The 15220-nt window shown below is 40.5% G+C and overlaps 1 protein-coding gene across 1 annotated transcript in view; it reads right to left on the reverse strand.

Annotated features, from left to right (window-relative positions):
- Positions 1–14733, reverse strand: part of TAB2 (TGF-beta activated kinase 1 (MAP3K7) binding protein 2) — a 70922-nt gene extending 56189 nt beyond the window's left edge. The window contains exon 1 of the mRNA XM_075146193.1: positions 14677–14733. The gene's annotated coding sequence lies outside the window, so the exon portion shown is untranslated. The remainder of the gene's footprint in view (positions 1–14676) is intronic.
- Between the last annotated feature and the right edge of the window lie 487 nt (positions 14734–15220).

Below are 15220 nucleotides of genomic sequence, written 5' to 3' on the forward strand. Positions count from 1 at the left end.
TAGCAATTTGATCAGCTGAGAGGTGGGTAGGTGGAAGGAGGCTAATGAGCAAAGAAAAAAAATCCATCTGCTTCTTGAAAGTACACTGACCATTTTCAAAACACTTCCACCATATGACAGTATCACCTATCACTACTGATTAGTAAAAAGAGTAAAATGTGTGACCACTATCAGGCACCTAGGTATTGGTGAGAAAGTCCCATGTCCTATTTCCCACAGAAATAGATGCGAGCAGAATGAAAGGTCTGAAGCAACTGGACCAGTGGGCACAAAGTCAGATAACTAACCAGCTAAGTACCATGAGCTCCAACTTCCCTCCTGTTCCCTAATCATAAACCGAGCAACTATAGGGCAACTTCTACTCCCTTCTCATTTACCCTAGATGACTGACCTTGAGAATCATCTCAGTTTATTTCATGAACTTTGAGATTTAATTTCCCAGCAACCCTCATGATACTCTCTCCTGGTCAAGGAGCACAAAGGACTGTGTCACACACACACTTTTACTTCCAGGCTGGTTGAATATTCTCTTTTCCATTCTTCCCCTCTTTACAAAACTCAAACAATTTATTTAATCGATAGGAGAGGTGTCACTAGTAAATCCAGCATTTGGGTAAATACCTACTGAAAGCCAGACTCTGGCAAAAAATAAATTCCTTTTTCATCTTAGTCAGAGACTTGACTTGTTTACTCATAATGTTTCAATGACAGTAAGGCTGGGTATTTCAGCCACTCCTTAAAATACAGTTCCAAAACAATTCAATACTGCCACTGTCATTCCCCCTGCTCCCAGGCATGCATTCCCACTCTCCCTCCCGTGATCTAAGCCAATCCTGGCACTCATCTGATCCTGCAGCAAGCCAGTTCACGGAGCAAAACTGGGGGGTGTGGGGGGGAAGTAGTGTTAATTTTCTGCTAGTTTAGCTTTGAGTCAGATGAATGCCAGCGTGAACACAGGGAACGCAGCAGAGCCAACTTACACTGATTTACAAATCACACCCTTAACTTTTCCTGAGGGCAATCTTGGAGGAGGGGGGAAAAAAACAAGGTTGTACTCAACACTAAAAGAGACATTTCTGATTTTACATTACCTTAGCACTAGAATAAACATTTAAGGAGTTAAACATCTAGCCCAACTACACAAAGCTGTCTCTGACAGCTGTCACAAACAAACAACGATGTGGGCCTGTAGGGTAAGAGGAAGGAGGAGACATACAAGTTCTACAGAAGCAACACAAGTAACAGCAAACCACTTCCTTGAGTTGTGAGCAGCTAATTGGAAACAACTGTGTTAAAAGACAGCATCTGAAGTGAGAACAGGTGGAGAAGTTTCAGAAAGACTGGTAGGACACCAACAAGAGGGAAGCTACCACCAAGAGGCAGGGAAGAAAGATCTTCAGCTATTTAACACAGTACCATAAAGAAAAGAAGGGGCCACAGAAGTCCCCTTTTCTGTCTATGCTCTTCTCTAGAAGGGGAATTAAGGCCCTTGGATAGGAAGGGCGCCCATATTAGGAAGAGGCCTACAGCTGGGCTGCTGTAGTTTTAGGCTAACAAAGCTTGACTTTGTATCTAAGTGCAGTTATCCCCACCCATGAAACTACACCGGCAGAAAGTCCTAGGGTAATGGAGGACAACTTTGACAGAATACCTGCCAGGGAGAAGAGGGAAAGAAAGGGAGAACGTGGTCACAGAAACTAGGAGTTGTTTTCTTTTTCGTCCCTGTTAGTTCCCAAACTAACATATGTAAGGACAAAACCAAGTCCACCATTGCAACATTTGGGAGGAAGCCTCTAGTTTCCACTTATTTTCTGCCAACTCCATAGTAGTAGGGAAAAATAAACAAAAATCCATTAACCTGGGAAAAAAAACCTACACCAAGACGAGGTAACAGACACTGATAGGCAAGAGTCAAATAGAAATACTCATGGTGGTGCCAATATAACTTATTTTTCCTGTTCTTTTCTTCAAGGAGCACATTTTATACACAAGGAGGGAAAAGTAACAGACAGATGTTTAAACAGCTGTTCCTCTAGCTCCCAATTATTTTTCCATTCTTATTTTCTTCTAGGATAAAATACAGATTTCCTACCTAGGAACTGATAATACATGATTTTAAAATGCACTGTTTTTCTCCTGAGTTTCCCACGTTTCACTATGAACTTTCTTCAAAGAAGAGAAGAATGCTACTTGTTTCCTACTTTCTGTATAGGAAAGAAAGATGCAATCACTGCATTTCCTGCTCTGTAAGGGATGAACAACACTGACCCTTTTTTCTGCACTTTACTCCATACAGGACTCAGGGAGAGGAGATGAACAAGGGAAGGGGAGAGGAAAGCTGGGAAGAGCAGAAATGCCTCCAGTATTCAAGGCTTCTCAATACGTATTGTTTCCTGCTGTTATAACCTTTAAAAGACAGCCACTAATCCTTTCACAAATTAACCTATCTTCTACTTTTTCTACCTTAAACAGTATCTCTTTACAAAGGTTCTGACACCAGATACAGACTAACAAGACAACTAGATAGTCAAAAGGAAAAAATTAAAAATAACCTGCTCTGAAAAAGGCAGATAAGGAAAGCAATAGAGGGAAGTTGAAAAAAAATAGAAAAGATACCCCATAGCACAAGGCAAGTAAAGAGCTTTTAACCTTGTAAGGTCCTCCACTTTGTCACACCGCTTGGGAAGAAAAGACTCCCACAACAGCAGCAAGGATTTACAGAAGACCAAAAGCCACATAAAACAAATCCAGAAAATTTCCAACTAAGATTCTGTCCCTGTCTTACCTGTATTCCAAGGCCTTTTCTTGCAAACTATGGACAGGGGGGCAGAGGAAAAGTGCGGAAATAAACCATTGTTTAAAAAGCTAGAAATCAAGATTACACCATCATCTAGCAGCAAAAATAGAAAAGGGTTCTTCCTGAAACTGACATACATGTATTATTAAACTACAAAATCTAACAAACCTTTTTAATCATAAAAGTGCCAACATTTTGGACATATTAACACATGCCAGAAGTAAAAAAAGTTATGTTTAACTAATTACTAAAATGACAAATTTTATTAACTTGCCAATCATTCTAAAAATGAGACAATTTCCCACTCCCTTTATTAAGCACATCTTCCCACTCAGATTTTGACCTTCCTCTGTGTTTTCTGGATATTATACCACCTTATAGCCTTTAACTAAGAAATTAGCTGTGTTTTATCTTTCTCTTTACAACTGGAGTTAAACACTGAAAATATAAAAAGTACATACAAGAAAGAAGAACAGTTAAGCCTCAGTGTTTAAGTTTACTCTTCTAACCACAGATATAGCCAGCTATCAGGTGTCTTCAGGAAAATGAAGAGAGCGCTGAGATCCCATTTTATAAAAACAAATATTAAACAACTCCATGGAGGAAAAGTAACTCTGCTAGTCTTGACAGTTCTTCACAACTTAGACGTATTAATACATTTCTTGCATTTGCAACAAAAGATAAGAGGCCTGTTAATAGAAGTAGACCGACTTTTGAAAGATAAGATGAACAATGTCATGCAGATAAAGTGGCAAAGGATTCATAACTATTATACTTAGCTTCATATTTCAGAAGGATTCAATTTTTCATCCATTCCAATTTTCTATTGCTTGTCCTGCAAAAATACTAAGCTGTGGGTTACAGGTAAGCATAATTTAAAAATGCACATGTGGACTTTTAACAGGAGCTGGCAAGAACAAAGGTATGAAAAAACTCTTGTGCTTTAATTTTGTGATAAAAGCGCAATTTCTTCCCCATAAATGAAAAGTAAAATAAGTATTATTCCTTCCAATTACACAGTTTCATTCTCACAATAGGTTCAGAAAGGATGAGAAAGCAGGGAGAATAAATTCTTAAGTTTAGAAGGCAAACAAAGCTGCACTGCTAGGCTCCTCCTAAATCAATTTAAAATCCTAGTCAATGTGTGTACATCAGAAAACAAAGCTACAGAAGCCAGAGAAGCTGTACTGCAATAGTAAAACGTGAAATGAGAAAAGTGCTTTTGAAATCAGCAAATTTTGACAGTCTGAGCAGTCTGTAGGCATTCTAAAACATTCATTGACATGACAGCGTAAGGTGATGACTTGCCCTTATCACAAACAGGCAGCAGCTAGAAGTCACACAGACAAAGCTGAAATAGTATTTTGCTGTAAGTCTGATAAAAACTTCAAACCAGAGGACAATTGTTTTTTAATCAACAAAATCTCATGCTAGTGAAACTCTGCATATTTTTCTAGCTAAAGTATTTTTTTCAGTATGAACTATATTATGTTGAGTCAAGTTGCAGGTCTCAAGATCTCATTTGCGTTGGCAAGAATTTCCTCACTCATCGATGGGGAGTGGAAAAAACATTCCGGAGAGTTGCCATTGGCTCTACACTGAAGAAACACAAGCTACAGTTTGGCCTGTTCTTTTGGCTAGTTTCAACAGGAAGGAAGCCTGCAGCTCCATCAACTCTGCTAACACCATTAGGTGGTACTTTGACTTCAAGATACTCTCTGCCACAGGGATTTACTTGAAGATAAAATCTACAACAAAAAATTAAGCAAAACCAATATAATAAACACAACCAAGAAACAAGAAAGAAGTAATGTCAAACTTCAGCACCTAGATAAGGCTTAAACACTTGTGTTCTGTTCGGCATTTTGTACACAGATGGACACTTACATTAAGCTTTAGCTTGAAAAAGTTGTTAGTATCTGCCAGCCTGAAATCTGAATATGTAGGCCAGATTGGCAACTACTGTTATGTTCCAAAGTCCATCCAAAATCTGCAATTCAAAGAAAGAGAACACCTACACACAAATTTTAATTTACTCATCTTTAAATGAAGCTTTATATTCACTAATATGGCTGAATAGCAGATTGTAATTTAACAGATTCACCAGTTTTCTCTCATAACCATTAAATGTTACAAAAGGCTCTAACTCTAGGCCAGCCCAAATAATACTCCCCTATAGTACACTGGTGAAATGGGAATATCTTTACAAAACATTTGTTTCGCTATCCCATTTTAATCATATCTTTCCTCAAGTGTCGACAAGTGCTGCACCTCTTTTCTAAATGATCCTCTCCATCTTTCTCTCTTTCCATAGTTTACATACCTCACTGCAGTTATGCTTATCTATTAGCCACACTTTCACCAGTTTCAATGGGACCCGAATCTCCTACTCCACTGCAAAACTGGACTACAACATTCAAAGACTAAACACCTTAGAAAAACAGCCATTCTTATTGACAAAGAGAAGACTGCTAGGATTCTTACAGGCACCATCACTTAAAGCTCACTAATTAAAACATGTATGCTGAAAGCATTTAAGACTCCTCGATTATCTCCAGAAAACAGGAGAAAGATCACTGTTACCATCTTTCACACAGGTAGGCCACTGGTGAAGACTTCACACAGTGGCAGAATCCACATATGTGAGTCCTGTCGTGAAGTCAGTTCAACTAGTTCCTGTCCTACTTTTTGAAGGGCTAGGTTTTAATTTGCATCATTTTGGTGATTCAGTTGGTGACCCTGTAAACAGCTGCAGTGCCACAGATGGGCAGAGATAAATTCTTGAACTGGTCTTCCTGCTTGCCTATCGTAACACCGCTCTTAGGTCTATGGTTTCATGAGAGGCTTCCTTCATCAACAGTACTAGCTTAATAAACTCTTCTCTCTTCTTCGCCATAACTCAGTCGTGCAGAAAAACCTATCTGTGGGATCATACTATAAACCACATCAGCGAACTAAGGGGAAAGGATGGCAAATCCATACGCTGTCACTGCTGTAGTGTAAAACATCCCCCTCAGTGTGAAGTTATAGGAAACTACTGAACTGATCTAACAGCTCCTCAGCATCAAAGGGTTAGTCTCACTCCATGAGATCACCTAAGACAGTTAAATAGCAATCAACTTTTTCCAGTTAGTTTTCTAACCCTCAGTACATAGACTGACCTGGCTCACAGACAGATGAGACAAGTACCAGAGACCAGCTGCTTGTGTCAGTGAAAGAAATCTTCCCTGTTCAGCCACAGCAAACTATCAGACTGGCTCCCGACGCTCACAAATGCTTGCATTCTTCCATTTTTTGCTTTAAACCTGCTATCTCAAAGCCATTTTGTTATATTATTCCAAGAGTATTTCATTTACGTATAAACACTTACAAAAGAGATAAAACATTCCTTTCATGGCAGTAAAGGCATATTTTGTATCAATAAACCAAAACTACTCACCCGAGTCAAGACTGAAGCTCTTCCAGAAAAGTAACACCATTTTGCATGTGTAACTGCAGCTAGACTAGCAACCTCTGCATGCATACAGCTACGTTATAGAAGGATGACACTTTCATGCACCCAAATGATGCAGCCATGTTGGTACCATTCACAGCTTTGACAAGACCTACATCACCAGACAAGTGAAGATAACAGATTATCATATCAATTTTTTTTTCCTCCACAGTATGTGTATGAAAGCACTACTGGGAGAACTGATGTTTTCCTTTCAGTCTGGAAACCACAGGGGTTTTCAACCCCATGCAGGGGAAAAAAAAGAAACAAATAATGGGTATTTTCTTTAAACCTTACTGCTTAACACATCACCTGCTAGAAACAAGAGGCTGGAGAGAACAGAAATTTCCATAATCCGACAGACAGTTCTCTCCTGCTGCTTACAATTTATTTTATTCTCCTTCCCCTAATACTGTGGAAGAGGAATCCAAAAAGTGTTGCACTTCTTTAGGCCCGGGAAAGGAAGATCAAGATGTGCTTCCTGTAGAGGAGCAGGAACTAATTCTTCTAAAGGAACCCCTTTTACACATAGCTAAGTCCGAACTCAGATACACAACAAAGTAAGTTTGCTTAAACAAAAAATTACAACAAAGTAATATTGCTTAAAAATTTGCTAGTGGTCAAATTTCTCCTTGTATTCAAGTCATTTTACAAAAAAATTCTGATTGAATTCTGAATTCTGACTCATTGTGACTGAATCATAGATGTGATCCACTGTCACAACCTTCAACAGAATTCCCAGCTTTGATACACCTACCTCTATGCTAAGCAGCTACCAATGAATACAAGCTGGTGAGGGTCTAACTCAAGTAATTTCATAATTCTTCTACGAATCGTTTAGACAAATCTTAAAAGTCATGTGTCAAAACAGCTAAATGAATTACAGCTATTAAAGACAGTTTTAATTAATTTTGAGATTGGCACAGTTTAAAATGACTGAAGAACTAACAGGCATAATAGATGAAAGATAACACAAATACTTTGCTAAATGTCTTTGTCTAATCCAATATATGCATCTTGGTAAACAAACTTTATTATTCATGGAACTGCAAACTCTTCTGGGACTGACTTATTTAATAAATATTTATACAGTGCCTTGCACAAAAGGGCCTAATCCAAGTCAAACTCTTTAGCCAACACCAAAGCATAAATAAAATATAATAATCTGGTACTGGCAATTATTTCCAGCAAGACAGTTTAAAATACACAGTTTGAGACACACACGCAAAAAAAAAAAAAAAAAAAATCTTATCCCCATTTACCAAAGACAAAACCAGTACTTAAAAAAAAGGGAACAAGACACCAAAATTTTTAACTGAAGCAGCTTCATAAGCCAATGTGAAACACACTGCCTTGTACTTATCAACCTAAAATGCCTTTTTAAGCATACTTTTGCTGAGCCCCCGGAGATTCCCTGTTCCCAGGCTTAAACCTATTACATTAAAGAAGGCTCTCTAAGAAAGATAACCTATCATTCCCTTTCAAGAAACAAATGTTTGTCCAACGAATGGAAAGTTGAATGAATTATAAGAAATCCAAGTACAGAACTCATGACACTTTCTTTTTCTCTCATTCTCTCAGGAAAGCCTAACTGGAGCAGGGGCAAACTCAGCAAGAGTTTCAGATACTCTGAAGAGGAAACAGAATGACAAAGAAATGACACGTGCTGAACTGGTCCCTTAAGAAGAAAGAAAAGTTTCCAAGAAGAAAGATTAGAACAAAAAAGAATGCCAAAGAGAAGTATAAACAAGAGGGCACTAATGTTTCAATTGTAAAGTATAGATCATATATTGCCTAGGCAAGGGAAAAGGAGAGTGAAGAAAGGATATGAATCTCCTCCTTCCTAGCTCACCTACAAATACGATAGGATGTCAGTAAAAAGGTGGCTGGAGGAGATAAATTCCACATGGGACAGGTTTTTAAAGAGTCAAGAAAAAATAAACAGAAAAAAAGATGAATGCTATAAAGAGACAGGAGAGTACTGTAAAAAGAGATACATAGCACAGCACGGACAAAGGAGGTAGAGACTTTTCTTAAGGGTTTAAACACAACATGAATTGACAAAGGATACAATTACATGCCACACTGTACAACTTCATTTTTTTGAAGTGTGCGCTTTTTTCTCCTATGTAGGCGAAATAGTTCTTAATTTTTGCCACCTGGGGAAATCAGGCTTAGGACTTACACGGGAAAAGACTTTTCTGCATTTCTGACCTTCATATAAAGTAGAAATCGATTCCCTCCCCCAAAACAGTTTCAGGAAAACAGATGATTTATCTGGACATCATATTAGTCATAGCTTCTGAGGCACCAGATCAGTAACAAGTACTAATGTCTTGTGGGGTGGTTAGATTCTGAAACTTACTGTTTTTTTTCAGTTAGTTTACCCTGCTGAAAAAGTAAGACATTCTGAGAACATATTGATAAACGGATCAACAAATGAGATTTTTACACACATACAGTGCAATTGCCTTTGAAAAATGCATTCTAAAGTCCCAGCTTTTGACAGTCTCTAAGAATTTGCCTAAGAATTACTCCCTAAACATATTTATGCTTGATCTTTCTACAAGTCACCTATGAAAATACCTGATAACAGCAAAGCATCTTCTTGAACAACAAAGATATGCTGCAGCAAATAAAATTAAAAGCTTGCTGTTAAGAGTATTTAACGTATCTGCCAGTGATCTATTATCCATTTCTACTAGCATTATCTACAAAATAGAAGTATACCAGATAAATACTTGTTTCAAAATTTAATAAACTACATAAAATCTTTAGCCTGTAATAAGTCTTTAATAAAAAGCAAATAATTTCAGGCTTATTAAAACAACTTGATGCTACCATGGCTCATCTTCACAGATAAATCTATTAGACCTGGGAGTACATTAAACATATCATTGCATGCGACAGCCCACAGAGACATCACTTAATTACACTATTAGCACGAGACAAACATCTAAGTCATGTTATCTAAAGAAACTATAACTATATATGATGTAACAATGAAATAATGCTTTTGATAAAAGTATTTTGAGAATAACATGTATTTCTTACGGAGCTTAAGCAACTCCTCCCTTACTCGTACACATTCTTGCCCTGTGCTGCTACATGCATTGTGTCAGTCTAGATGTTAGGGCAATCGGGTTGAATCAGACCCACACAAACACATATGCAGGCACAGCAGCAGAGGCTCTGTGTGCGTGGAAGCAACAATATGACCAAACATCTAACAGCCACCTCACCCTAAGAGTTTCTATCACTGTAGTCAAAAGCATGCTGCTGTTACAACACAACCTTAGCAGCCCAGCAGCCTGCTTAGCTACCTTACATCTCTCACCCCTTTTTTTCCTTTTCTTTTTTTTTTTTAATTCTCAGTCTTCATCTTCTTAAGAACCTATTGTAACATGATTTTTGTTTAGTAAACCAAAACTGGCAGCTGCTGCTAACCTTCCTCTTAAAGGCACTGTCCCATAAATAGCAGAACTAACGAAGTCCTGTTTCCCATAGATTTGCATTCTGTCTCAGTCATGCCCCTGTGTTCCAAGTAGTCACATTCCACCTCTATCCCAGATGCCTATTATCTTACTCCTCTCTTCCAAGCACTAGCCACAATATACTTAACCTCTCATGTCCTCTAACTACTGAGTGAAGAAAAGAGTACTGCACTTTGTATCTTGTTCTTACCCCACAGACAACTGTTTGCTGGCCAACTGGCAGGCTAAACACAGGTAACTGCTAAATTCATGCAAAACTTTCCCCTAAAGAGATGATCTTACTCAATAAAGCCATCAATTTTAACAAAGCTTGTTAAACGTTATTAAAATGTAAAATCTTTGAAACCTTGCCCTTTGCTAATTTCTTTGCTGAAATTAGCTGATAAGCTCAAAATTTATTGAGATACAGGATTAAAGAAAACATAATTGCTCAAGATTTGTGTCTTTAGAAAGGTGAATTAAAGATGGCTTATATACTACACAAATACATAAAAACCAACAGCAACTGTATTTCTTTAAAAAAAAATACACAGAAAATAGATGCATCTTAACATCTTATCCATGTGAGAACAGTTGATTCTGAACTCCCAAATTGCAAAAATTTATTTTCTAGCATGTCTAATTAGCTAAGGTTTCTTAAAGAAACCACATTTACACATTCTATTTGTCCTTTTAATAAGTACTTGCATCCTTCATCCATTTTTCAAGCGCATTTTAAAGGAGATGTAGAAGTCTCAAAGATAAAAAAGGCTTCTACAAATTTTGTGAGAACTGGCAGCTTTGTAGAAAAAAGAAACTCGAATTCATGCCTTCAATGAGTGGAAAAGCAGGTGGAACTCTGCCTTCTCCACTGGCAGCCCCAGCAGACCAACCAGCCAGCATGCACATAGCACCAGATTTGATTAATTCTGGAAAAAGCTTTAGATACTTAGTATTTGAGTGTTTATCTAACTCAAGAAAATCATCACAGTAGTGAGCATATGCAGTGGCTTTGTCCTGTTTTTGGTAAATTCTAGCAAACCTAATATCATGACTAACAGGTACACAGTTTTGGTTGTTTGGATTTTTTTTTTTATTTTTTAAAAACTCGTATATGCAAACTACAGAAACGCATGTTTGTTTTTTTTTTTCTACCAACCGTGTGTGCCTAAGTTAATACTTTTCTAAACAGTAAAGGGAGCACAAGTTTTACATCCATTCTGAAAAACTGATTTTTAAATAATGGAAAAATGAAATTCTGCTCATAGTACAACCAGGATCTGAATGAGTTTTAAACCACTCATCATTAAAGACAGTGAAATTTGATCTTCATCTGTGCTCAGAACAGGAGAGCGCTATACATTTTCCATATTGCTACAAAAATTGATTATACATCGCATTTTTCTAAGAATATAATGCATATTTTAAACAAAAGAATATTTTTTTTTTGGTACGATTCTGTGGCCAGACTATCTTAAAGAAAGTTTATTTAGCACATTATCATAAGTTATGCTTAACTTCTTGCCACCAAAAAAGGTCTAACACATTCTAAAAATATTAACTATTTAACTACACCTTAACTGCACCTATGGCAACAAGAACATCCTGAGTGATGCCATTCGTTTAACAACAGACGTTCTAAGAATATGAGGATACCATATACAAACACCACAGATCTTTCAACTTTAATTATGTCAAACTATTTCACTTGGTTTCACTAGAACCCTATTACTACCAATTAAGGAACACCAAAATCCAAAGGCAGCATAACACAAAGCTAGAAAGAACTCAGTGAACATCTGTATATTGTTTGGAATACTTTCTTGCATGAGAGAGTTGAGGTTGCTGATCAATGAAGTTCAATAAAAATAAGTTCTTAATTTTACTATAATTAGGAAAAAGTTCTACAAAAACTTTTGTCAGGAACAGCATTAATATTACGACAGTGATTTTTTGGTAAGCTTTCTTAAGAAAGGGTGAAACTGAAACAACTATTATACTGAAACCTCTGACTACAATTAAGAGTTTATAATAAATACTATCCAATTGTGAATCTGACAGCTTTTTCGCTCTCACAGTTGCATTTAAATATGTGGAATCCAATCCAGATCAGTTTGCTAAGCAGGGCTCAAGAAGTCTTAGAACATCCACCAGCATTTTTCCTGTTTGAAATAGAAAGCGTATACTTTTCCAGTTGAGATAACCTACTAGGCAATTAAAGAGGAAAAAACCCCAACCTAATCACCGTATACCTTAGTGGGAAAAAAGTTAACTTTCATTTCAATCATTTAAATATTTGAGTTTTGAGTATAGCTTTAAAAAACATCCAGTTCTGAATCACTGGAATTTTTGTTCTATTTCCTGTAAAAGCACCAACAGCAACATCGTTCAGCATTCCGCTTGCAGCAGTTCAGAAAAGATCAGCCTGATCCCTCAGTCCTAAATTTACAGTCATTTCATAAACTTGAGGTCACATCTGACCAACTTATTTCTTCCAGTGTTTCCAGCCATGGAGATCATGATAAGGAGGCGGCACTTGCAATAGGATGAAGAGGAATCTAGTTTTATGTTTCAAAGTACTCTCACAAAGAAAGTTTGCCAAAAGCTCTTTAAGCTGCCTAGCAAAAAAAAAATATATAAGTTTGCTGAGAATAATCTCTTCAACAGATGACAGGTTTAATTCTACAAGGCTTGAAAAGCATACCAGTTATCTATAAAACCAAAGACCATTACAAAACAACACAGGACCTCAGCCTTCAAAGCAATGCCACGGTGAGAAAAACCACTATCTTCTTCCATCCTGTCATTGCTGGAAAAGAGAAGTTTCTACCAAGACACTGTCATAGGAAGAATGCCCACTTTCAAGAATTCTGTTTTTATATCAGCAAATTTAAAGGACAAGAGAAGAACCCTTTGACTTCTCTTGATGTTGAGAAGGAAAATGGTTTACATTTCACAAAGTCTTTGAAAGCTGTTGTAAGCAAGGGTAGCATAGCAAGAAGATGGCACTGCCCCAATATGTAATGATAGGGATGATGCTTTATCAAACATCTCTCAGAAACAAAACTGGGATAACCGAAACTGAGTATCTCCTCTAATAGCCTTCCTCCCCTTTTCCCCTTTGAAGGTTCTCCTGTGAAGCAACATGAGAAAAACTACCCAGGACTTCCCAGTTTTTAAAAGAAATCAAGAGTCAGCTCAGCATCCATTCTGCTGCAGCGCAAGCCAAGGTACTACCTACAGACGAGCCTCCATAAGTTTAACACATGGATAACAGCCACAAGTGACTGAAACTTTCATTTAAATTGAAGGGCAGAACTTACTGAAGCTGATGACATGTGTCTATAATTTGTCAGTGGAACTTCCCTCTTGCCAAAAGCAGATATCAGAATTGTGAGGTTTAACAAAACCCAATTACAATAAAACAGATAAAGAACAAATAATTGAAATATGTATGTGAAATGCAAATGCCTGGTTATCTGGCAAATCATTAGCTAAGCTGAAAATTATTCCCGATTTCAGTAAATTGTGGCCAATCATGAATATAGTGCTACTGCTATAGAGTCGCTATCCCTCCTTACTGTAGTGCATGTGCAGTACCATTTTGGTGGCTAAAGTTATGATACAAAACAATCTGAACAGTTCAAGAGAATGACTCTGTATTAAACCTACGTCTTTTAAACATCTACGTAAGTCAGAGCGCTGAAAGTTATATGCAACACCATTTTCAGTGTTCTACAGTTGAACTTCAGAAACAGCTTTATTCAGTCTATATCAAATACCCTAAACTGACGATGACTAGAAAACCACACCTGAAACCTACTCCTTGCTAAGAAGTATTCCTTTGGAATTCCATTTTTAGGGATGTACTTACTATTACTAATACAGAAACATCTACAGGTCCTGGGCAGAATCTAGGGTCTGCCAAGCTACCAGGTACAGTACAAAGAACACAAGGTCCCTGCCCTGAACGCCTTGCAACATCTAACAGGACTAAGCATTCAGACTTTTAATACAAGCCTTTCATGAATGAATGAGACAAAGTATTACACACCTCCGCATAGCGTTCCCAGGTCTCTCAGAGGGACAAAACAGAAAAAGAGAAGAAAAAAAAGAAACCGTATGCCTCTCCTCTCTTCGAAATCCTTCTTATCAGAACCATTTCAAGAATTTCTACTCGACAATTAAACTGACTCGAATAATGGAAACTAACGTCCCAAATATACTATATATGGAATCGAGCCCAGCCAGCCCCCGCAAAGACACCAGGCACCAAAAAATCGCACCTCTGACACTTTGTTACTCATCCTCAAATGGCGGAGTCTCGCCCAGCGCACTCACACCTGTCACCTGCTAGGCGCCAGGCCAGCCCCCCTCCCTCCCCCAGCAAGGCGAGCCCGCTGGCAGGCTGCTTCCGCCCCTCCCCGGGCCGCCGCAGCCCCCCGCCGCGGGGCAGGCCGGGGGCGCCGCCACGCACGCCGCCCCGCGCCCCGCGACAGGCGGGCCCGGATCCCTCCCCGCGCGGGGGAAGCTTCAGCGACTCGCGAAGGAAAATAAGTTGCCATCTCTCGCTGGACGCCCCGCGGCGCCGCGGCTTCCCGTCCCTGCCCTCCCCTCCCCACCCCGCCGGGGAGGCTGACTCCCACCCCCACCCCGCCCCACCACGCCGGGATGAGCGGGGTGCCGGGGGCTGCTCCCTCCCCGCGCACAGGCCTCCCCTGCCCTGGCAAAGCCCGGGGCGAGAAGAGGGGCTCCGGGAGCGCCTCGGGCCCCCTGCCCCTCTCAGGCCTGCGGGCCGGGCCGGGCCAGCCCCCCGCGCCTCTCCCTGCAGCCCCCCGGGGATGGGACCAGCCCCGCCAGGAAACCGGCCCGGGAAGCTGCCACCAGGCCCGCCTCAGCGGGGTCAGCCTTACCCTGCTGCTGCTGCTGCTTCCCCTCCGCCGCCTCCTCCTCCTCCTCCTCCTCCTCCTCCTCCTCCTCCGCCTCCCCCACCACGGCAGCCGCCGCCACTACCGCCGCCACCAGCGCCGCCGCCGCCTCCGCCCGGCAAGGGGGACCCCGCCGACCCGACCCGCTCCGCAGCCTCCCGCCGCCGCCGTTCCGCTCCGGGGGGAGAGGAGGAGGAGGAAAGGAAGGGGGGAGTCCGTGCTGCCGCCGCGGGCGGGAGAAGCGGGGAGGCCGGGGGTGGGTGGGTACGGGGGGTGGGTGGGTGCCTGCGGCGCCGCTCCCGTCCTCAGCTGGAACCGCTCCGGCTGCGCGTCGCTCCCGGCCCCCCCCCCTCCCCCCGCTCGCTGCGCTCCAAATCAAAATAGTGTCACAATATGGCGGCGGCGGCGGCGGCCCAGCATCGCGAGACCGGGCCCCGAGTGCTAACGGGATGCGGCGCGCGCCAATGGGCGCCGGGGGGGAGGGGGCCGCGGGGGCGGGGTCTCCGTCGCCACCGCCCCCAGGGTGGGG

Source organism: Calonectris borealis, chromosome 3, assembly GCF_964195595.1.
Source record: "Calonectris borealis chromosome 3, bCalBor7.hap1.2, whole genome shotgun sequence".
NCBI classification, from domain to species: domain Eukaryota; kingdom Metazoa; phylum Chordata; class Aves; order Procellariiformes; family Procellariidae; genus Calonectris; species Calonectris borealis.